Here is a 24906-nt window from a genome sequence, read left to right as displayed (position 1 = left end):
CTCCGCCAAGGAGGATATGTTTTTGTCTGTTTGCCTGTTACCAAGATAACTAAGTTATAGATGGATTTCGATGAAAGGACAAAACAATTACATTTTGGGAGTGATCTAGATCACCGTCTGGATCCAGGATGCGTTTGGCGGTGGTTTGCACTCTCAAAGTGCTTTTCTAGTTGTAAATAATAAAGTGTCTGCCCTGTTATATCTTTCATAAAAATTATCCCAGATGGATTGTATGTCAATCACACCAGTACAATAAATCAGATCAATCAGGTTGATCAAACATTAAAGCAAATTGGTGTTTATTCACTTTTTTTGTCAATTGTCAACATCATGGGCAGCCATTGCATGGGAAAGAATGGTGAACATGATCATAGTCCTGCGTGGTACAACATGCCAGGCATTCTGGATGTACATTAGCAATGTGAATGATGACTATTATAAGTTAGTGTATCAACAAAATGTGTTTGAAGTCATTCATTTAAGTAAAAGAGAAAATAATTCAGCGACTTTATTTATCTGATAACCACAAAGTAATTACGCACATCATTAAAGAGCATGCTATTAAACTCCATCTCAGACTACTTTGCTAGTTGTGGGCCAGATGACAGTGACATTAACAGCATTTGAGTTAAACTTCTAACCTCATCACATGAACAAGGAATCATAAATGTTCCATGAGTGTTTTTTGCCAAAGGCAGCTGACAGCCAGCATGTTTCTAGGCCTGCTGGACTTTAAGTGGCTCACTAGATCATGGAGAAGGCTCCATGTAAGGCTTATCAGTTCAATGTTCTATTGAAAATTAAAAATGAAAAAAATTGGATTCAGTTTTCCAAAATCATGTTGTTGTTTTTTTCAAATCAGGTTAAATAAATGTATATTTGCTTAGGATTTTGAATTTGTATCCTGTTTTTGTATTTGAGTAACATTGAATAGAAAATAGATAATTGGAAAATAAATCTGAAATAGTGTTCTTTCTTTTTGTGCCTGGAGCAGCCTGAGAGGCTCCTGGTCTGAGCGCTCGACTCAAATGAAAGCTGATTGGCTGCCGAGCGCCAAGCTCCACCCCTCACCTCTCTTGTTTTGCCTACTTCTACAGAAAACGCTGTAGTCTACCTGAGATTGTCTATGGTCTCCCTCGTACATGCACATTTGACTTGACAGGAAGTATGCTTGTGTAAATACACAGCATGTTACCCATGGTGATTGACGGTGGTGCGTAAAACAAGCCAGGATATGTCAGCATTGTTGTTATGTCCAACTATAGTTGGAGGCTGAAACAACTGTTATCGAGGATGCGTCACCCGCAGTTACAGTATGCGCTGCCATACAGTACAGTATATCGATTGCACCAGTCAAATGAAAACCAAACGCTCACTGGGAACATGACTAAAGACAAGTGTAGGCTACTGAGTTTATGTTGCCCTGGGACACGACTAAAGACAAGTGTAGGCTACTGAGTTTATGTTGCACTGGGACATGACTAAAGACAAGTGTAGGCTACTGAGTTTATAGAGGTGGGCCCTATAAGCAAGCCTATAAACAAGATGCTGCCTCCCTCAGGCAGGCTCAAACACAAATAGAAACAAATCATCCATTTTCTATCCAACAGAACACAAATACAAAAACAGGATACAACTTTAAAATTCTGCATATGCATTTAATTAAAATACACGATTTTAGAAAATTAAATTGTCCAATTTTTCATATATAACAGAAATCTGAACTGATAAGTATTACATGGACTGGGAAGCGGCGATGGATACCTGACCAATGAACGTCTTTTCCATATGACCTTTATGTGAGAGCTTTCTAAGTCTGGTACCTTTTAAAGAGGGAGTTGAGGCCCACTGACCTCGATGGAAAGGGATGAATCTCCGCCTCTCCTTTTAAGTGGTGTTGTGCGGTGCGGTGCGGTGCTGTGCTGTGCTGTGCTGTGTGTGTATGCTGGGATTCATGGAGAGTAAATACTCTGGTGGTGCATTTTTAAACTCGCCTGTCGTCATTATGTTGTATAATCTCTCTCTCTCTCTCTCTCTCTCTCTCTCTCTCTCGTTCATCTGTCTGCTTTTGTCACTCTCACTTTCATTGACTCTCACACACACACACTTTCTCTGTCTTTCTCTCTCGCTCTCTCTCTCACACACACTCACACACACACACGCACACTGTCTCTATCTCTTTCTCTCTCACACACACACACACACACACACACACACACACTGTCTCTGTCTCTGTTTCTCTCTCTCTCACACACACACACACACACACACACACATACATACACATACATAATCATTGTAAAGTTTTAATGGTTGCTAATTGCATTTCGCTGTTTCGCATCCTTTTAGATGAGCATAATCTTCTCTGCAGCTGCCTAAGTGGGTATATTTTAAAAATACCTCTGGGGAAACAGCCACTGCCTGGACCAGATGAAAAACACGTAGACTTACCGCATAAATAGATTGTATTTTCAGCATTATTATTTTTAAAGAAAAAAGAAATTCAATGCAGGTCTAAGGAGTTAGACAGACATTCTGTGATTGAACCAGTAGATGGACATCCCAAATGTTCTTCCTAGTATTACAGAAATTCATCAGTCGGGCACTCGGACATTCAGAGGGGCACAGACTTCTCAAAATGTTACAGAAAATAGAAAAATAAAACCCAGATCCACTTCACAAGCTGTTCCTCGGCCCACACTTCACCCCTTAACCCTCATGTTGTCCTAAAATCTTACGACGTTCGTTGTCCTTGGGGTCAATTTGACCCCAGCTACAAAAAACTCTCAAAAATGATTAAAATTATTTTTTTTACCCAATTTTTTTTGTGGTAGGTACTTAACAAGAGTGTAATAACCACTATCAAAAGCCCTACAAAACAACCCCACCCCCCCACACCCCTTTATGAACCCTGGAACCCTGACTGGCAATATGGCCAATCCAGTGTCAACAGCCCAAAGGCTGACTTTTTGGACTTTTTCAGACCTGCCAAAATAACTTATATGTAATATGTACTTGTATATGAAATAATGATAATAGCTACATGTTCTCATACTATTACAATAATAATATCCATAATTTGTCAAATATTCATTTTCATCATGTTTCATAAAAATGGGGTCAAATTGACCCCAATACCACCAACGTAACTATTTTTTTTACAGGACATTGGAAACATATTTTTGTGCAAATTTCATGTTTACTCTGTTGTACCCTTCAAATGAGGAAAAGTCATGAAACTTGAAGCAAAACAAAAAAAGTGAACCATATATTTTATGATGTTAAACACTGCTTGGGGTCAAATTGACCCCAAGGACAACATAAGGGTTAATTGAGCTTCATGAGAAATGGCCTGGTTGTTACTTGTGATGGGATCTGGGGAAACCCATCACATGGTGAAATCAAAAATCCTTGATTTCTGCTCCGTGTCGACCCTCTGTGGTGAAATTGTTGTTATAGGTGTAATCAGACAGACAGACAGAGAGGCAACACAAATGTGTAACCTGTTTGGTGATGGTGATGAAGCCTCTACGGCGCCTGGCGAGCCTCGTTGCTCCCGTCTCTCTCTCAGCTGGCCTGCCTCTGTGTCCACTGCTCCAGCTGGGTCAGTCACAGCCCATGCAGCACTGAACAGCAACACCATTCGGTCCAGGCATGACCGCAACATGTAACTGGTATTTGCCTGAGCTGACCAGCGGGACAAAACAGACTCGGCGGGGGGGAAAAGACACACTCAGAAAAGATCTTCATTTAGTGTGATTCTCTTATGGTCAGCTACCTGTGATTTCTCCTTTTGTACACTCTCTTCCCGGCTCAGAACAGCTGCAGAAATGAGCTACCAGAAAATGCTTTTCCCCCTCCTTTCACCTGAATGGCAGGATTGGACAGTCTCCCATTAGGAGACGGAACAAGTGTGTTAAAAGTGTAGAGTGCGCAGAAAGTGGCGGGAGAGAGAGATGTGAGAGAGGAAACACAGCTCAGCGTTTCAGCTTCAGACAATGTGCTGCTCTTCACCTCCACGGCAACACAACGGTACCACCCTATCATGGCCAATCAAATTGATCTGGGGGGGGTTGTTGCCTCCGTTTGTTTGTTTGTTTGTATGTTTATTTATTTGTTTATCTGTTTGTTGTTGTTGTTTTTTCCCCCCTTAAATCACATGGCGGAATGAAAGGGTAAGATTTTCAGAGGCCTGGCTTTGATAAATGGGCTCTTTGTTGTGTCGGGAAGGTGCTTGCTTGTGGCAGAGCACGGACACAAAAGGCCTAATTGGAGAGCTTACAGTCTCGAGATAGAGAGAAGGGCTCTGCGCAGGGCACACAAAGGAAGCAGCTGGATGCAAATGGTGGGGAGTCCAGGCCCAGAGAAGAGCAGTGGTGTGACGGAAGTGATAGTGTGTGTGTGTGTGTGTGTGTGTGTGTGTGTGTGTGTGTGGGTGGCGAGGGTGGAGGAGGAAATAGCATAGCCTAAATACCTTGCAGAATCTGCTGAGACACACAGCACAGAGACAGCATTCTCCAGGAAGGATCTTCATGAACGTCCATTTCAACAGTGGCTCACTCTAAGGGCGTACTCACACTAGGCAATCCGTACCGTACTCGAGTACACTTGGGCCCTAAAGTCCGGTTCGTTTGACCAGTGTGATCGCTTCGTCCCGTACCGGGGTACGGTACGCTAGTACGCTTGAAGGAGGTGGATTCTGGTACGGTACGCATGTAAGCACAGGACGTCATTAATGATGAAATAAACAATAACGTTCCAATTGACAATCACACGTTGCATAAAGATTGCAACTCAATCGTACCCAAGTACGGTTTGATATATGCAGTGTGAGCGTAGACCAGGGACCAGAGGCAACCGTGCTCCAGTACGATACGGGTGAAATGTGCCTAGTGTGAGTGGGCCCTAAGAGCCATTTTGTTCTTGTGTTGTCCACTGCATCATTTTAAAGCTGTAACAAACACTCAGACTTTTCTCATAATACACCTTTGCATCAGCAATGAGCCTAGTAAGACACAATGCTCTAATATAATACCTATTTATTTTCAACCGTTTTTCCTACTTACCTCGCATGCAGAGAACAAAAGAACAAACAAGAATGTAAATGCTAGCTGAGAGGCCCAGCAGGACAGTAGCTTTTTCTACAAGACAGCTTCAATAAATAAATTATGACCGTCTTGTTGTATCACATGTTAGCAGTGCCTTTACTCCACAGTAATAAGACCTGCTTGGAAGAGAGAATATAGGACTACTCCAGTGTTACTAATTAGGAAAACAAAAGATAGGTTTCTCCCACCTCTCAGTCCAGGCCTATCCACAATGAAAAAGTAAAGCAGTGAAAGCTGTGTTTGACCATCAAGCAGTCGACTACCATTTTTAAGAGAATCATTAGTTTTGGATTCTGTATTTTTGGGGCGTTTTGCCTTTTGGACAGGACAGAGAGTGAGATGGGGTTGGTATCAACTAGCTATTTTAAAAACAAATGCAGCATTACTGGCAGATAAAGTCTACTGTACAGAAGGTCTTAAAGCACAGTGTACTGTACAAAAACGACAAGGAAATGGCTCTCTGAATTCTAGTGATTTGTCCATGTATTTCTACTATTCTTGGCAGACAGTATTTCAAATAAATCCAGAAATAGAAACGCCTCTCGTTTGAATGTCAAGACTACCCGCAGACATGTTCATTTTTAGATCTGTAAGACTGCTACGAGTGCTTGACTGCCTTTGTTTTTAGCATGAGCAAGAGATAATATTGGTGCATAATTTAAAATAACACAAAAGAGACTGTCGGATTCTGTGGTCTGGGGGGGATGAGGGAATACTCTTGTATTAAGAGTCAAGAAAATCAGATAAACAAGCTCTTCAAATATGCTCCTCACAGAAGCAGCCGCCTTTCCCTCTAGGACCAAACAGAGAGAGACGTCAGAAACTGAGCAAGCACATGAGGTAGGCAGAGAGAGAGAGTGTGTGTGTGTGTGTACTGTGTGTCTGTGGTTCTGTGTGTGTCTGTGTCCATGTGTGTGTGTGTGTGTGTGTGTGTGTGTTTGCCAGTATGTGATCTCGTCTGTCCCTCTCTGATTACCAATTACTGCTGCTCACTCTATTGGACTCTTAGGCTGACTAAGTGTCTGGGGCCTAATCACAGTGAATAGCCATGGCCCTCTCTGGCTCTCTCCTGCCATCACCCACCCATGCAGGGGCCTGTGTGCCTGCCTGCCTGTCCACCCGCCTGTAGTGTCCACCCTATAGGTCAAAATCTACAGATGAATGCATTCTTTTGTTGACCATCTCTCTCTCTCTCTCATTCACTATGGCATACATTACTTTGCTACCTCTTCCTCTTAGATTCCCTCCATAGCACCCTCTCACACACACGCACACACTCATACACACACACACACACGCACACACACACGCACACACACACACGCACATACGCACACACACGCACACACACCGCCACCACCGCCACCACCATGTTCTGTTTCCATTGTCCTCACCCAGTTATATGAAATGAAAGGTTTCTTCACGGTCTATAATTAGTCGACCCTGACACTAATTAGCAATGCTCCGCACAGTGCCACTTCAGATTAGAGGAGATGGGGTATTTTCCTTGCCGCCGCTGCGGAGCGCTGGTTTGTGTCGCGCAGACTGGTGAAAGCTGCATCATTGCCAGATTAACCTGGAAACCCCCTTTATGACATGGAGCACGGGTGATCAAGATGGGGGGGTGGGGGGGGGGGGGGGGGGGGAGATACAGACAACACTGTGAATGAAGAGTTGACAGCATTTGTGGGGTTTTTTCCCCCTTTGTCTTCCCACTATATTACTGCTGCCACTAATATAGCATTTTGAAATCTGTATCTTGGTGTACAGTGTATTCAAGTATGACCCATGCAGGGAAGACTGAATGTGAGGCAGGAATTGTATGGAATTTAAACATTCTAATTCGTTTTTGGGAGTCCTGATGCAGTGGCATTACAATGCTTACTGCGGAGATGTTCTGAGCCAGGGCTAAATTTGAGCTGGAAAACGCCGGAACATGTTCAACGTTAGATCCGGAACCTTTTTTATTGGATAAACCAGGATGGGTATGTTGATGGCCGACTTGAGTAACTACTGTAAATGGTCTTGGTTACAGTAACTCTGTTTCATCTCCCCTTTCAATATTCGTATTAGTAAATGCCCTAAATTCGGCTACGATCATTTGGACTGTTTAACACCTGACTTTGCTATAACATAACCTAGCCAATTCTTCTTACTTCTTTGGATAAAATCTCCTACTTTTATTCTTACGTTTTTGGTAGACTAACCTCTAACACTAACACTGTCATTCATTATTTGCCTACAATAGCGTACAGAGTGAGGAGCGAACTATAGGAGTTACCTGGGAGAAAATGTCAAAAAATCTAAGAAGGAAGAAAACGTCGTTCATCTTACTCTGTCTCACAAATGCAAAAGCCTGTTTACCTGACATGCTTTTGGAGTTGAATGCAACTGTGTCACTATTTGAATCAGACGGCACTAGCCTACCAGACCGCGCGGCACCTTCAAGGTGCCCTACCTGTTCCAGGCAGTGGCACAAAAGCGCATCATTGAAACGCTAGCAGAGAGCTACGCACAAAGTTGGCTAGCTGGGCTATCCTGTTCCATATTTGTTCAAGCACCCACGGACTGATGAATAGGCTGTTTGTAAATATTGTGAAATATATTATGTTCTGTTACCTCCAACGCTGAGTTGAGTTTGAGTTGCCGAATCCCCCCCCTCTGCGTTCCGCCACCTCCCATATTACAGATTACGCACTGTTCTGAGACACAGCACAGTCTGAAGTCATCGTGTAGTATAGGCACAAGGAAACATTTACGGTGATATATGGAAGAAATTTCCAGAGGAACTGGAAAAAAACAAGTTCTTGTCCATGCAGACTCACTCTCTGTGCTCTTTACGGGGGGGTTGCTCGAGCGTTTCCAAACATCATCTGAGCTGCTGCAGAGAGTGTGGTCGGGGTCAGAAGAGCCAGGGCTTCTCTGGATTCAGTACCCTCATCAAAATGTGCCCTGCCACCCCGCTTCATTATAATGAACAGGAGAAATCTGTGCCACAACCTTTCTCAAAATGCCACGAAAGCCATGCGGAAATGTATCTTCTTTAAGTTTAAGAGGTTGACAGATTTGCCTTTCAATTTTCTCTTGTGGTTCATTATTTGGTGTCCAGTGGTCATAGGCCTCAATAAGACTGCTGCATTACTACACTATGCTGCTATTACTATGTTATTGTTGTTTTTGGTGTGCTGTATATATGTCATATATTGTAATGCACCATACATTTATGAAGAAACTGTTTCAGGAAGACAACAGCAAGAGCAACAAGAAGCTCCTCTTGGGTTGGAAAAAGCCAAGTGCTCTTGGATTACAGTAATGGCGGCCAACACAGAAGCCACGTAATTTCTCCTGTGGCTTTCAGTTTCAGTTGAAGTGAAGGAAGTAAATTGTCTCAACATCTACACCATGAGCTGGCATTTGAAGTCCACAGACTTGAGAGCCAGAGAGCAAGAGACAAGAGAGTTGTCTGTTGTGAGGCTATGAATGGGTTCAGAGTGGTGTCCTCTTCTCCGTCGGGGAGAAAATTACACCAAGCAGAGCAGAGGGCCATAATACCGAGAAAGACAGAAAGATCGAGATAGAGAGGGGGGAGAGTGTGGGGTGGGCGGGGGGGGCGGGGGGACAGAAAGTGTTTAGCCAGAAGAAATAGTCAGCAGGTGAGTGGACTTTGGGAAGACATCGAAATGAGAGCCAGAACGTATTTAGCCTCAAGACAAAAGTGGCGGAGAACAGAGAAGGGCTGCAGGAAAGGGATTAAAAGTGTATCGATCGAGCTCCGCTATCGCTTTCCACATTATATGGAGCCATGTTTAATTCAGGGCTACACTGGAGATAGAAAGAAAGGGGGAATAGGAGAGGAATAGAGAGAGGGGGAGAGAGAGAGGGACTAGCTGAGAGGAGAGAGGAAAGAGAAGATATGAGAAGAAAGCTCAGGGATGACAGAGAGAGAGGAGAGCAAAGACCGACAGAGATGCTGTGTGGCTGTGTGACTGCTCCTGATCAATCGCTACGTATTGTACACACACACACACACACACACACACACACACACACACACACACACACCTCGCCTATCACAGCAGGGATGTCCTCTCCACCATTACTCGCCTACACTGCCAGGAGTATCCCCACAGAGCAGGCTATATATGCTTGACATGTATGAGCCTGTGCCTCTTTCCACAACTGAGTCAATAGCTCCCTTAAATCATCTCGCAATGACAATTTGTTCACATAAAGCGAAAGGACAATGTCTCTCTCCGGACCCTCAGTGATGTGAACGAATCACATTTATTCTTTTTCCTCCGTTTTCATGCCTTTTTTTTTGCTCTTCAAAACAATGGTGCTGTGAGCTCAGCCTATGGGACACAAGCAGCCTTTGTTGCAGGGCTTTGTGTGTGTGTGTGATGTCACTCTCTGGGCGCTGAGTGTAGACTCTATTTCAGATATTACGCGTATCTTTCACTCACAATACCGCCTCTCATCTCTTTCTTTCTCTCTCTCATCTCTCTCTCTCTCTCTCTCTCTCTCTCATCTCTCTCATCTCTCTCTCTCTCTCTCTCATCTTCTCATGTCCTTCCCTCACCCCTTCTTCTCACCGGCTGTCCCTCTCATCCACTGTGATGGGCTGAGATAATCTGCTTTCCTTAATCAAAGATTCCCCTCCGACCGTCAAAATAACCAGCGGATCATGTGGGCAAACACAGCCTATCCACCCAGGCATAATGAACCATTCATCAGGTTCAGCAGAAAGCAAGAAAAACAAGCAGCCAGTTCTTTTGTTTGGCCAACACTATTGTTGTCGGGTAGAGGGCTAATAAATAAGTGATACATCAGAAATACCACTTTGATTAGTTTGGTCTATGTCAATATTTGAGAGAGGCTAAGCTGAGGCAAATCAATTGCATGCAATGAAAATGGACATAAACATGACAAAGACAAAGATGTAAGTATGACTGAAGGTCATTTTATGCCTGGGCCCGGCCCACTTTTTCCTCACTGTTGCGTAGGAGTAGTACATTAAATGTAGCACAAATGCTAGTCATGGTTAGGTTGAATGGGATAATTAGCAATTAAAACCGCTCAAAAACCCAACTAGTAATTGGCTGCCATCGCCACAGGGCCCGATTGAACTCGTTCCCAGTGAGGCATACGCCACCGAACACACGAGGAGCATCCAGAGAACGCCGCGCGGAGTGTGTTCGCCTCGTACGGCGCGAATCAAAGGCAGCCGAGCTGGGCCAGAGGTGACCCTGAGAGTGTGACCAGCGAGAGGGCTGATTTGAAATTCTCTTCACATTCACTCTGCCCCGCACGCCAACACCTCAGCCAATCGCCTCCTGTCAGGCTGCTGCCGTCGAAAGAGAGAGAGAGAGAGAGAGAGAGAGAGAGAGAGAGAGAGGAGGAGTGGAGGTGGAGGGCTCTAAATTGGGTGTTTTTGAGACCCAAAACAATGATGACAGTGGAATCAGTCCCTTGGATCACAACATTGTTCAGAGCAGATGCGAACTAAAGAGATTTGAACTAAATAAAATGCCGTTTTTATGCCGTAAAAGCAGTAAAAATCGTGGAGCGCGGATGGTGGAGATAAGTTAGGAATTTCATTACGTTTCTTTTTTACAACCAGGAGGAAATCAGAGAACAATAGGCAGAAAATAAGAGGAGCTATCAAATGTTCTCTCAGTCATAAAATGCCGTGACAATTAAAGCAGCATGAGATGTAATTTGATTATGGAGAGGATCCAGTGGTAGCTGTGATTGCTCTCGCTCTGCGCGCTTGTTCACACTCAGTCAGGAGTAGCCTACAGCTGTGCCCTGTCAGTCTCTGGGAAAAGCACTGTGGTTCTCTCTGGAGATGGGAAGATGGTAGAGGTGTTTGGGGTTTTTGAAGCTTGAAGCTCAAACAAGAAAACAATGGCGTGCACACCTGCAGGAGCAGACAACACAATGTAGAACAGCCGACAAATCATCACGGCAGCGCAGTTTATTCAAATTCATCTCATCACCACGGAGCCGTCAGGACTTCAGCTTCATGTCAGATCACAACACTGCCAATAATGTTATGCAGAAAATTACAAAATGATATATGATAGGCCTATATGAGGAAGGCTGTAGAACAAATGGTCTGAAAAACATCATCCTCTTTTTGAGCAAGGGAAAAATACTGTACTACATGGAAAATGTTAGGCTAAACTGGAAGCTTTTAAAGGGGTTGATGAAACTGAGCTAAAATGTTCAGTAACTCAAGAGCACCGAAGAGCAGGAAATACTGATACAGCCTCTCATACGTAATAATAATAATAAAAAAAGAAAAACAGATTGTTGCCAATGCTGTAATAAAAGTGAATAAAAAATGGATGCGGACAAACACTACCCAAGCTTTTAAGTGAAAGTCTGAATGAAGAGTTCTTTCTCCTGCTATAGTCTGCCAAGGGCAATGCAGAATTGTGTTATACAATAACTAGGGGATAGAATTGGCACCAATAACATAACATGGCCTCAATGCATGGAGTGAAATCTGATTACTTTGAGCTGCTGTGGTCTGCAGTTCATGGTTGCTATCAATTGCTCAGTTCAATTGCATACTTTGGGGGCTTTTAAGGTGAATTCAAGCAAATGATCACAGGAAGTGATTTGGGAGCTTGGGAAACGATCAGAGCGCACCTGCCATGAATGGCCTCTTAGCTGACCTCTTAACCGGAGTATCAATACACAGTGTGTCTAGAGGCAAATTATCGAGTTGTAGTGCATTCAGAGTTGAATTGTCATGGTGTGTATAGATGTGTGTACAATACTGCTGCTGCTGAATGTGTCTCTTCTCATGATCCTGAGCTGAGAGCTGAAACGGACTGATGGCTGATGCCTCTGAACAGAGCAGACGATTCCATACGAGTATTATGCAATAGGGGTGGCACGGTTCACAAAATCCACGGTTCGGTTCGTATCACGGTTTAGGGTCACGGTTTTCGGTTCTGTACGGTTCTTGTTGTTATTTTTTCTTTTACTCTTTAACACTCCAGAAACATATTTCAGCATATAGCTTAATCATCCACAATTAGGATAGAGTATTTAGAGAATAGTTATCATGTAATAATGCACAAACTGAATTTGACTACACATAAAGCACATTATTGTCTGAGGAAACGTTAAGCTTCAGTTGAGATTTTGATAAAGCAAGAGGGAAGACATTGATGATTTCAACAATCTTTTTATTTATTTGGCAGGGATGGTGCACCAGCACAAAATGTAGGTCGTCCACCCATATTTTTCATTGCATCGCCTTTTCATCGCTCTCCTTTCATATAGTGTGAATGATTTTTTAACAAGATGTAAAGCTTGTCTTTATTTGAAACACACACACATTATGTAATTATTTATACATTCTATATACTGACATGTCTGATATTCATAACAGCAAACTTTATGCAGATTATATAGCCTACTATTCATTAGCCTATAACTCCACCTCTTAAATTCAGCTGTCTGGCTGAAGCCTCACAATATTGTAAACAAAGTAGCAGGCTAAGCTCATCATACTCTACTGGTTGTACTGTTCAGTTTCCCCACATGTGTTTTAGTTTCAAGGTAAGCTAATACTTTTTCTCCTTGGGACAGGCCCTTTTAAGCCTTGGAGTTGAAAACATTGGTATTGAGATGGTCAGTCAACTTGAATGCAATAGCCTTCTAATGATGCTAACCGTTTTTAACAGTAATTTAGCTAATCGTCTTCTTTGCGTCATTGCGTGTTGTGTTCATGTAATACAGTATACATACATACTTTTACAGTTCTAATTCTATTACTTAGGATGCCTGTTTTACGTTGCACTTTTGACACTGTAAGGCCACCGTAGGTGCGCGCTAATTGTGTGAGGTTTTGGAGAAAATAAACAAGTGCGTTGCTGCATCCATGAAGTGAAGACTAGTCGTTATTTTAGCAACATAACATTGCGTTCACGATTGTGAATGTTCTATTTGGGTGCATGTCGAGGGCGGGTGTCCATTGAACGCGCACGAGAGCGGGCCAAGGAGAATGAGTTTACTTCTACTGTTTGGTAAAGTTGCACGCATAGTCTACAGTTGCGGTAGAACATGCTTCCACCCGAGCAGGGTCAGGTGCATCAGTTTGACCACGCTAGGGATGATCTCTTGCACTTGCCATTTCTAAAACCTTGCGCGCAGCACTCAAAACGCCATACTCCTACTCTCGCACGTAAGGGAAACACGTCGTCACATATGGGAATCAATTGCGCATGCCATAACTAGCCTGGGGTGCGTTTCCCGATAACGATGGATAGACACTCTTACGAGGGTTTTCTACGATTCATCTTAAGATCGATCGTTAGGATTTGCCGACTGTTTCCCGAACATGCTCGTAGCGTGAACGCGCGTCCACTGCTCTTACGGGGCAGTCACACGCTTGCGTCCGCCAACGTTCGTCCGTTGTTTTCCCATTCACTTTACATTGGCTGGACTTCATTTCATGCCGCACTGAATTGTGGGTCCGATGCGTTGCCTGAGATACGTTGCCTCCGCTAAAAAGTTGAGAAATGTTCAACTTTTGACGGATAGCGCAAGCGCCAGCCAATGAAATTCCGTGTATGCAAATTTTCGAACACTGACAAACCAATCAGTTCGCGTTTATGGAAATGTGACAAAATGAGGCATACGTTGGCGGACGCAAGCGTGTGACTGCCCGGAGCTGTCCACGATAAAAGTTCTGAAATATCCCCTAATTTGATGGTATGTCAGGTGACTGCACGTCATAGCTAAGCGCACCGTCTGAACTTCGGATATACATTAATTAACATCAATACGAAAATAGAAAACCTTTGACATCTGCATGTAAGCATTCCAATTAGCCTAGGCCATATACCACACGCATACATACTTTTGTATTATTTAACATTAGATTGTTGCCCCGTTTTTATGTTTGTTGGAAGATATGTATATTAGGCTTCGGCTAGCTTACTCCTACATCGTTTATGCGAGTTCTTTGCTAACCTACTTGTGAGAGCACGGTGTGCTGCCTGTGCAATAATGTTTCGTGTCACTTAAGCAGATGTTTGAATAAAGAGGTTGATAAGAAAATGAGGAAATGTGTAGGCTTAAATAACATAGCCTATAGGCTTAGATTTTGACGCAGAACAGACTATTGTCACATATTCCTTTCTCTGTTTTTACCTCATAAGCCTAATAAAAAATAAAAGGCTACACAAAAAGATAATGGCAAACTTTTCTGGCAACGTCTCCTTTCATAACTTGTAGGCTATTCTTGTCCGGTTTTAATAACATTATGTCCATTGAATGAATGCTATTTTGCACGCTAAAATCTGAATCATCACAAGTAAATTTACAATAAAGAATGGTAACGTAAGTTGGATCATTATATTCTTAGTTGTAATCCCCCTGCATATCCTGCTGGTGACTCCACTGAGGCATAGCGTTACGACGCTCTTAGGCAGTAACGAGAACTCTGGATCACTCGTAGATCTACGAGTGTTTTCACGATGCTCTTAAGCTACGATGGTTTCGGGAAACAGTCGGCAAACCTTAAGACGGTCGTAAGAGGGACTTTACGATCATCGTAGGCTTACGATGCTTTCGGGAAACGCACCCCTGAACCGTAGGATCGTACAACGAACACACACTCCGAACCGTGACATGCGAACCGCACGGTTCGGAGCATTTTTCAAAAACCGTGCCACCCCTATTATGCAATACACACTTCTGAACAGACAATTCCATACGAGTGTCATACAATACACACTTCTGAACAGACCATTCCATACGAGTGTCATACAATACACACTTCTGAACAGACCATTCCATACGAGTGTCATACAATACACACTTCTGAACAGACCATTCCATACGAGTGTCATACAATACACACTTCTGAACAGACCATTCCATACGAGTGTCATACAATACACACTTCTGAACAGACCATTCCATACGAGTGTCATACAATACACACTTCTGAACAGACCATTCCATACGAGTGTCATACAATACACACTTCTGAACAGACCATTCCATACGAGTGTCATACAATACACACTTCTGAACAGACGATTCCATACGAGTGTCATACAATACACACTTCTGAACAGACGATTCCATACGAGTATTATACAATACACACTTCTGAACAGACGATTCCATACGAGTATTATACAATACACACTTCTGAAAAGATGATTCCATACGAGTGTCATACAATACACACTTCTGAACAGAGCATGCGATTTCTTACTAGTGTTACAATACACACTTCTGAACAGAGCATACAATTTCTTACAAGTGTTATACAATACACACTTCTGAACAGAGCATATGATTCCTGAACCAGCAGAGACCAAAAGTCCAGAACTGTGAAAAACGAACTTGGACGATGCAATCATTTGCAATGATACCACCTTTCTGCGTTTATTTCTCGTCCTCCTGTGCAAGATCATTGGACACACTGGAATATATTGATCTACATAGTCTGTTTAGGCAAAGAAACTCAATTGGTGTAACCAAGTGTTTAACGGCACTTTCATCAATCTCTTTGCGCGGAGCAAAATTTCACTGTTCCTTTCCGCATGTGTGAACTCTGTATCCCTCTCTCTGTCATACTAAATTCTGTTTGTTTAAATAATTTTTTCCCATCGTCCTGGGGTACTTTTCGCTCACGTCCAGGCGCCTCGCCGCAGGTCTCTGCTGTGTGTGTGTGTGTGTGTGTGTGTGTGTGTGTGTGTGTGTGTGTGTGTGTGTGTGTGCAAGCGAGAGCTTTCTTGGCCTCATTTGTGGTGAGTCTCACCACTCCGAATCCACGGCGGCGAGTTGATGGAGTGATCCTTACCTGTGATGCGCTTGAGAAAGCTATTGTGCCCCGGTGATGGATGGAGTTTCTGGACGCACTGAGGCCTGGCCAGCCCTTCGCCGGGCTTAAATCAATCTGTTCATTTGTGTCTCCGTCGGATTGATCATCTGAGAGCGCAAACAACTGAGCTGGAGTGGAGTGGTAGAGTGGTGTGTGTGTGTGTGTGTGTGTGTGTGTGTGTGTGTGTGTGTGTGTGTGTGTATGGTGGGGTGTGTGTGGTGGTTGGTGAGGGGAGGTCAGTGGACGAAGCGGTGCCACGGCGAGCAGTACATTTTCATTAAAACACACACTCTTAGCACAGGCGCTCACGCCGCCTATAACGCTCGGCTGGTCGGTGGGAGCCGGGGGCCGGAGAGTGTGCCGCCGCCTGCCTGCATCTGTCTGCTCTGCTGGGGGAGGTGGTGGGTGGAGCAGGAGAGCGCCTAAGCTAAGTGGTTTGCAGGGAGGGCTGAGTGAATCACAACCTGAAACACATCGGGCTCTCTGCAGACGGGGCATTCATCAGGCTAACGCATTCATCAGGCTAACTTCCGCACATGGAAGTCATTCAGTCAATAAGGTTAGCAGTGTGTAGCAGTGTATAGCTGTGTGTGTGTGTGTGTGTGTGTGTGTGTGTGTGTGTGAATGTGTGTCTCTCTCTCTCTCTCTCTCTCTCTCTCTCTCTCTCTCTCTCTCTCTTTCTCTCTCTCTCTCTCTCTCTTTCTCTGTGTGTGTGTGTGTGTGTGTGTGTTAACCTGCCTTGGGGGTAAATATTTGGATGCCCCTTACATTTTCAACACCTACTCAGCTCCCTGACTCTCCTGGGAGAAGTCTAAAGTATGGACTGCACTATACCGTGCCTGACAATAGGACACGCTGTTCATTAAAAGCTATTTACAGATTGATATGAAGGGGACACCACCTTGTTAGTAAGTTGCTGAGTTTTCAAACCTCCTCCTCAACGCTTCCTCCGAATTACAGGGCTGATGGATAGATGGAGGGGAGGGTGGACAGAATGCAAGGTCAATACACAGAGCACAATGCCAGAGGAAAGTACAGTCCCAACACACACACACACACACACACACACACACACACACACACAACGCACACATGCACATGCACATGCACACACACACACACACACACACACACACACACACACACAATGCACACATGCACATGTACGCACACACACACACACACACTGTTAAATCCTATGACTATTACTCCATAATCTGAAACGAAAAGTTGCTTGGATGCCTTCCAGGTGGATAGGTACTGTACATGTTCTTCTTCTACATTAAGTTAATGATCAGTATTCATTGTAGTGCCTGTGCAGAATTCTATATGGATGTAATCTTCACTTTTTCATACATGCCATCACAGGAGTAGATTGCTATCAGGGTTTTTTCATTGGGTCTTGAAATATTGAATTCAAAATCCATTTTGGTCTCCAATGCAATAGAATTCAATCTGATAGCAAGAGAGTGAACGCGAGGGGGAAAATGCCACCCTGTGAAAAAGCCTAAAGAAAGCCTAAATTATTTAGCTGCTTTTCAGACCACTCTGTCTGAGGTACAAGCAGTCAACAAATCACCCAGGCACCAAAGCATGCTCTCAACACAGGGGATTAATGAGTACTCCCCTACCCCGCACCGGCCCAATTCACCCCCCCCCCCCCCCCCCCCCACACACACACACACACAAACACACACACCTCACACTGTATCTATCTATCTTTTTTTATCGCTTTGGCCTCCACATGAACACGTTTTAGGCCAGTTTTACATTTAGAGCCTTTATAAAACTAATGGGCATGCAGTACAAGCTTTTACAGTAATGGTCCAGTCATACTGAAAACATGTTGGTCTTCCACCTTACAAAGATTGGGCAGGATTTAAAAGTTCAAGGGTGAAAAAATTAATCGAAATGTTGGAATGGAAATAAAATATATATCTTATATTTCTACATAATGTTTAAGTTCTGGGACCTAAACATTATGTAGACGCATTATGTAAACTTTAAGCAAAATCTGAGACAGCAACTATTACAGCAACTATTTTCCTGGATTCTGTCTAATTTCACATTGAATGACCCTTACATTTGTGTATGCAGTGATAACAGAAACAGTAACACTTCAGTTAAAAATATATACATATATGGGAGAGAGAGAAAAAAAATTATCTGCATGTTGAATTGTTTTCATCTATTTTTTTGTTTTGAATTGTTTAGAAGTCTTGACAGATCAGACACAGCAGGTTCACAAGGTGAGTAATTGGGATGTATCCGATCATGGCTGCTTGGTGGGATAAGTCCTTCTCCGTTGCCAGCCCCCTTCACTGTGTGAGTAATTAAGGACTATGCTGGGGAGTTTGTGTCTGTGTGTGTGTCTCTCTCTCTCTGTGTGTGTGTGTGTGTGTGTGTGTGTGTGTGTGTGTGTGTGTGTGTGTGTGAGCTTGGTGCTCGAGCAAGACACTGCTGCAGCAGCATTAGTCCAACATTCGTCAACACCAGCTCTGGCTCGGACACAAACAGATGACCGGTGGTTGGGCGCAGCAGATAGCAGAGTTCTGCTTCCTCTGTTATTTTGGGCAGGAAGTAGCTTATAGGAGCTGTGTCACGGCAACGGGGGAGAGCAGCTCCACATTTCAAATGGCATATACGGATATGGAGAATACTAAACAGTCATGTCCCATGCACAGAGAGCTTTGTGTTTCTCACCAAGGAATTGAGAAAACGGATGTGTCAGGCACCTGTGAAATAGTAAATGCTGAAAAGGGCCCCTCTAGCTGGGAAATTCACACTGATGTTGAGCTGATTCGGGATGGAGCACAATGCTGTTTGAAAGCTTGACTGCATCATGAACTGAGGAAAACGAAAATGAAAATGTGTCTCAGTTGCTTTACAGTAAGCACTGTTCAGCTGAAGGTTTCACTATACCTTTTTTCACCTTATGCATGAGCATTTAAACAAGGACTACAGTCATTTCCCCGCATATAAGCCGCATTGTGTATAAGCCGCAGGAGAGTGTCTTATGCAAGTTAAAAGAAACAAAATCTTATAATACCATAACTACCCCCTGTGTTACTGTAACCTCATAGCTGAAAAAAACTGCAAAATCAATAAGCCACAGCTAATAGTCGGGAAATTACGGTGCAGAAGTTCTCAGATGATTCTGCTGTTGTGATGGTGAGGAGACAGAGTACAACTGGTGAACCGCTATGTGGAATGGTGCAGAAACAATCACCATGTCTTGAATGTGGCTAAGACAAGGGAAATGGTGGTGGACTGAAGGAGGGCCAGGCCTGAGCTCAACACCATTTCAATACTGGGTGAGGAAGTAGATGTTGTTGAAAACTATAAATATTTGGGAGTTCTTATAGACAATAGACTGGATTGGAGGCACAATACTTAGGCTGTATACAAGAAGAGTCAGAGTAGACTCTATTTCTCGAGAAAGCTCAGGTTATTCAATGTGTGCAATATGTGCAGCAAAATGTTACCGATGTTTTATCAGAGTGTTGTTGCAAGTGCAATCTTCTTTTCTGCCATCTGTTGGGGAAGCATTACAGCCAGGGAAACTAAAAGACTGAATAAGATCACAAGGAAGGCTGGTTTTGTGTTGGGGTCAGCCCTAGAGCCCCTGGAATTGGTGGTGGAGAGAAGGATGCTGCACAAACTGCTAAATACATTGAACACACCAGCTGAGCTGTAAGACAGATACAGAGAGACTTTTTACCCATTGCATTAGCAGTGAGAAAGGAATAACTTGTTTTTAATAATTTATGTTTGTACAGTATATGTTGTATGCTGTGTTTGTTTGACTGGTAGAGGAGGCGGGGCAGGCTTTCTGATCTCTGATGACTGGAGGTTTACTCAGTTGCTGCCGACTCAAAACCACTGCTCGTTTGAATATCATGCCATCATGATAACTGAACCATACAAATTGTACTTGGTGGTTATCTATCGCCCTCCTGGACAGCTTGGCAACTTTGTGAATGAGTTGGACATTCTACTGTCTGCTATTCCAATGGATACGTGCCCTCTGTTGATCCTTGGAGATTTTAATATTCACTTGGACAATTCCTCTTCAGTTGACTTCCTGTCCTTACTCTCCTCATTTAGTATCACACGTGTTCACAGTCCTCCTACTCACAAGGCTGGTAAGGATCTTGATATGATTCTGCTACGTAACTGTACTGCAGACAACGTTTGGGTTAATCCTCTACATGAATCAGATCATTACTTCATTAGATTCTCTGTGCGTCTCCTTGATAACCCTACAGTTCCTGCTCCGACGATGTCATTCCGACGGAACCTCAGAAGCCTCTCAAGTGAACATTTTGCAACATTAGTAACTTCTGCTCTACCTATTCCGAGTTCATTCTCATCACTTGAGGTTAATGACGCTACAGAGACTCTTTGCTCTACACTGGCATCCTGTCTGAATGTAGCATGTCCTCTTTCCACAAGACCCACTCGTTCTAAACCTCACCATCCATGGCTGACAAACAGTATACGCTCAGTTCGCAAGGAACTTAGAGCTGCTGAAAGGAAATGGCATAAATCTGGAGATAGAAATGATCTTAGTAAATACCAGTCTATGCTTTCATCTTTTTCATCCACTGTCACACTTGCAAAAAGAACATACTATCAGAGTAAGATTGAGAACGCCACTGACAGCAGAAAACTTTTTTCTACGTTCAAGTCTCTTCTCAATCCTCCACCACCGCCATCAGCTACTTCACTGTCAGCAGATGACTTTGCAACATTTTTCACTGAGAAAGTTGCTAAGATAAGTGCTCAGTTTGATGACCCTGTAAGAAGGACTCTGCCTGGTGTTAACATGATGCCATCATTGGACTTTTTCTCTCCTCTTGATGAGGAAGCGGTCTCTCAACTGCTTCAGCGAAGCCGTCCAACAACATGCCCTTTGGATCCTGTCCCGTCTACTCTCCTGCAGTCTATAGCACCCGCTATTATACCGGCAGTCACACATGTATTTAATACTTCACTCAGTTCTGGAATAGTTCCTTCTTCTTTTAAACAGGCAAGAATTACACCTTTGCTGAAGAAAAGTACACTTAATTCAACTGATATGAAGAACTACAGACCTGTCTCCCTTCTTCCTTTCTTGTCAAAGGTTTTGGAGAAAGTGGTCTTCAAGCAAATGTGTGACTTCCTCTATCAGAATAACCTACTAGACCCTATGCAGTCTGGTTTCAAGAGTGGTCATTCTACTGAAACTGCTCTTCTATCTGTGACTGAAGCATTGAGAGTAGCTAAGTCCTCTGCTCAGTCATCAGTGTTAATTCTGTTAGATTTATCTGCAGCCTTTGATACGGTTAACCATGACATTCTCCTTTCTACACTATATGAACTGGGAATTTCTGGGAAAGCTCTTGACTGGTTCAAATCTTACCTTAAAGGGCGTTCTTTCAGCGTGTCTTGGCAGGGACAGATATCAAAGTCTCATGACCTCACTACAGGAGTCCCTCAAGGATCAGTATTAGGGCCCCTCCTTTTCTCTATTTACACCACTTCTTTAGGTGGGATTATTCGCTCTCATGGATTTGAATATCATTGCTATGCGGACGACACTCAACTTTTCCTATCCTTCCCACCTGAGGACTCTAGTGTTTCCCATCGGATCTCTGCATGCCTGAAGGATATTTCAATCTGGATGAAGGATCAGCACCTTCAGCTTAATCTTTCAAAAACTGAGCTCTTGGTGTTTCCAGCAAAAACAGCCATTCCCCAACAGATGAACATCCAGCTTGATTCATCCTCATTGACTCCAACTAGATCGGCACGTAACTTGGGTGTCATAATTGATGACCAACTTACTTTCTCTGAGCATGTTGCCTCAATTGCAAAGTCATGTCGGTATACCCTGTACAACATTAGGAAGATCAGACCTTATCTGACCCAAGATTCCACTCAGCTTCTTGTACAGGCAATGGTTATCTCCAAGCTGGACTACTGCAATTCCCTGTTAGCTGGCTTACCTGCTTGCGTATTAAGACCACTACAGTTGATTCAGAATGCTGCAGCACGACTGGTCTTCAATCAGCCAAAGAGGACACATGTAACCCCTCTCCTAGTTACTCTCCACTGGCTCCCTATAGTAGCCAGAATTAAATTTAAATCTCTCACTCTGGCCTATAGGACACTGACTGGATCTGCTCCTAGCTACTTCAGTTCTTTGATCAAGATGTACATTCCCAACCGCCCATTGCGATCTTCTGAGGAGCGTCTGTTATGTCGACAAACCATTCATGCTAGGTCAAACTGTAGATCCTATTCTTCAGTGGTTCCGTGTTGGTGGAATGAGTTGCCCAGTACTCTCCGTTCCAGCAACAGTTTTGGATCTTTCAAGAGGGGTCTTAAGGCATATTTGTTTAATATGCACTTAGTCTTTTGAGCGTTTGTTATGTGTTATGGTTTGTATAATAGTATTGTTTTGTTATAATTTGTCCATTGTTAGAATTTGACATTTATTCTGCTATTGTCCTTAAATTTAGCCTTACCATGCTATAGTTATTGTTATTATATAATTAACTGAGTGACTTATTTGATTGCTATTCTCATTTCATTGTTTTATTTCTCATTAGTTTAGTGCTTAATTGATTGTTTTATTGATAATATTGCTATTCCCCCTTTTTGTAATTGTTCACTGTTATTTAATTTGTATTGTTATTTATTTGTATGTCGCTTTGGACAAAGGCGTCTGCTAAATAACCATAACCATAACCATAACCATAACTGTTTGAATGCTATCTGTCTATCTAACATTATTTTGGAAATGTTATTTTTAAGGTGAACATCTCTTGGGGCCTTAAATTCATTCAGTGCCGGATTTCAACATTTTAACTTATGGGGGTCAGGGTTTTGATCAACCTAGTTATCATAGGTAAGCATATACTGTATGGTAGAAACGAACACAAATGACACTAATGTCTAATACATGGCACTGATTGAATTAATTTAATCTGAGAAAATATAGCCTCATGATATGCACAGGTTTGATATAGAATATTCCTAAGTAGTATATAGAACTAGTACAACGATTACATGTAAGCACCATGGCAACAACAGGAGTGTGGTCCAGTGCATGCAGGGGCCTATTCAAGTGCATATAAGATCTTGTGGCAAGGGGTGGCCAGCAGGGGGCCGTGCTTGTTATCAGAGTGAGTCTCAGGCATCTGAGGCCAGTGGGCTGTGATGGCGTGAAACCACAGGCTCTGCTGGAGTAATGAGTCTCTGACTGACCCACATCTGGGCTATAAGCGAGCAGCCGCTGAGGTGGCGAGGACTGGAGCGCGGGGAGATTTTAGCGGGAGGCTGCATGCGCACAGGTGCACGAAGGTGGCTCTCGCTCCTCCCCGTTAATGAGCCGCCGTCCAGGCCCGTCCAGGCTCGTCCAGATGCTCGGCACTAAACCGTGGTAATGAGCCGCCAGACAGCGCCCTGCTACACGGGCCGGGGCCACCCTGGGCTCTCACTGGGGCATCGCACACGCCGCCATTAACAAACCTCCTGTTGCCGCACCTGACCTCCGCCTCAGGAGCCATGCAGCTGTCTGATAGGAACACGTGCATGCAACACACACACACACACACGCACACACACACACACACACACACACACACACACACACACACACACACACACACACACTGACACCCAGCCGCTTTTTCTCACCTTTCAATGTACACATTCAGGTGGACAAACATTCAGTAGCCTATAAGATGAGTTTTGAAATTTAGGAGCACACCTCACATACATAGTATAGGCCTACTGTATATACCCACATCTCTCTCTCTTTCTCTCTCTCTCTCTCTCTCTCTCTCTCTCACACACACACACACACACACACACACACACATACACACACACATATACACATACACACAACCACACACGTTTTCTCTGTGAATGTCTGGGTAGCTTGTTATTAGTTACCACTCTGAGATGACATTGCCCATGGTAAGGCAGGGAGGTGATGTGTATTCAGTTTAAATTAGGTCACAGTTAAACACACACATACACACACACACACCAGATATGAAATGAGACATTTGAGGAAAACGCATTTCGGAGAGACGAAGGACCATGGAGCAATGTTGCCTCTGGGACATGTGTTTGTATACATCCACCACAGAACCACAACCAGTGCATCAGAAATATGTATCACAATGCATGCAATATAATCACTCAGATACAGTGTGTGGGCATCACTCTTTTGAAATACGGATCCAAAGTGCAATTATGAAGAGTTATGGAGCAAAGAGCATTACCGTGATTACTGTAGGTGATCACTTATGGCCTTTCAAAAAACTACTATCTAGGATCACGACTCAGTTGTGCAGGAGTTGAATAATATTCATGTGAATTAGGATATGAGCTAACGGTCTTCATGCATTCCCTCTGAGCAGTCATTCTTCAATCCACTAGAAACACCTTATTCAAATCTCAGGGATGTTCTTTCACTAATCCCTGAATATTATAGGGTCATTAAAAAGGTATGGTTCACCAACCCTCAGTGAAAAGAATAGTGTTTTGGATTAAAATGGTCTGTCATTCACGGATAAGCCTTTGGTTCTAGTTCAAAGATCAATGGACAGATTTGCCTATATAAATACCTTCCTTATGGCAAGGTCGTTCTCTCCATATTAATTCATGTCCTTATTGAATGACTGCCATTTTTTTTTGAACGTGCATGAAAGTTAATATACATGAAAACTGATTCCGCTGCATCAACAGTGGAGAGGTTATTCTTTTTCTCTTTTTTTTTGCATATATGAAATGTTCTCGGCAGTTTTGAATGCTGTTGCAGGAGGGGAGATAATAGTGTGGGTATATTTAGCATATGATTACTGGGACTCATTCCTCTCCCAGGGAGCGTGCTCAGACAGACAAGCGGTTCGGTCCCTCTGGCTGTGCCACGGCAGC

Source organism: Sardina pilchardus, chromosome 6, assembly GCF_963854185.1.
Source record: "Sardina pilchardus chromosome 6, fSarPil1.1, whole genome shotgun sequence".
Lineage (NCBI taxonomy): Eukaryota > Metazoa > Chordata > Actinopteri > Clupeiformes > Clupeidae > Sardina > Sardina pilchardus.
Note: the sequence above shows the minus strand (reverse complement) of the source record.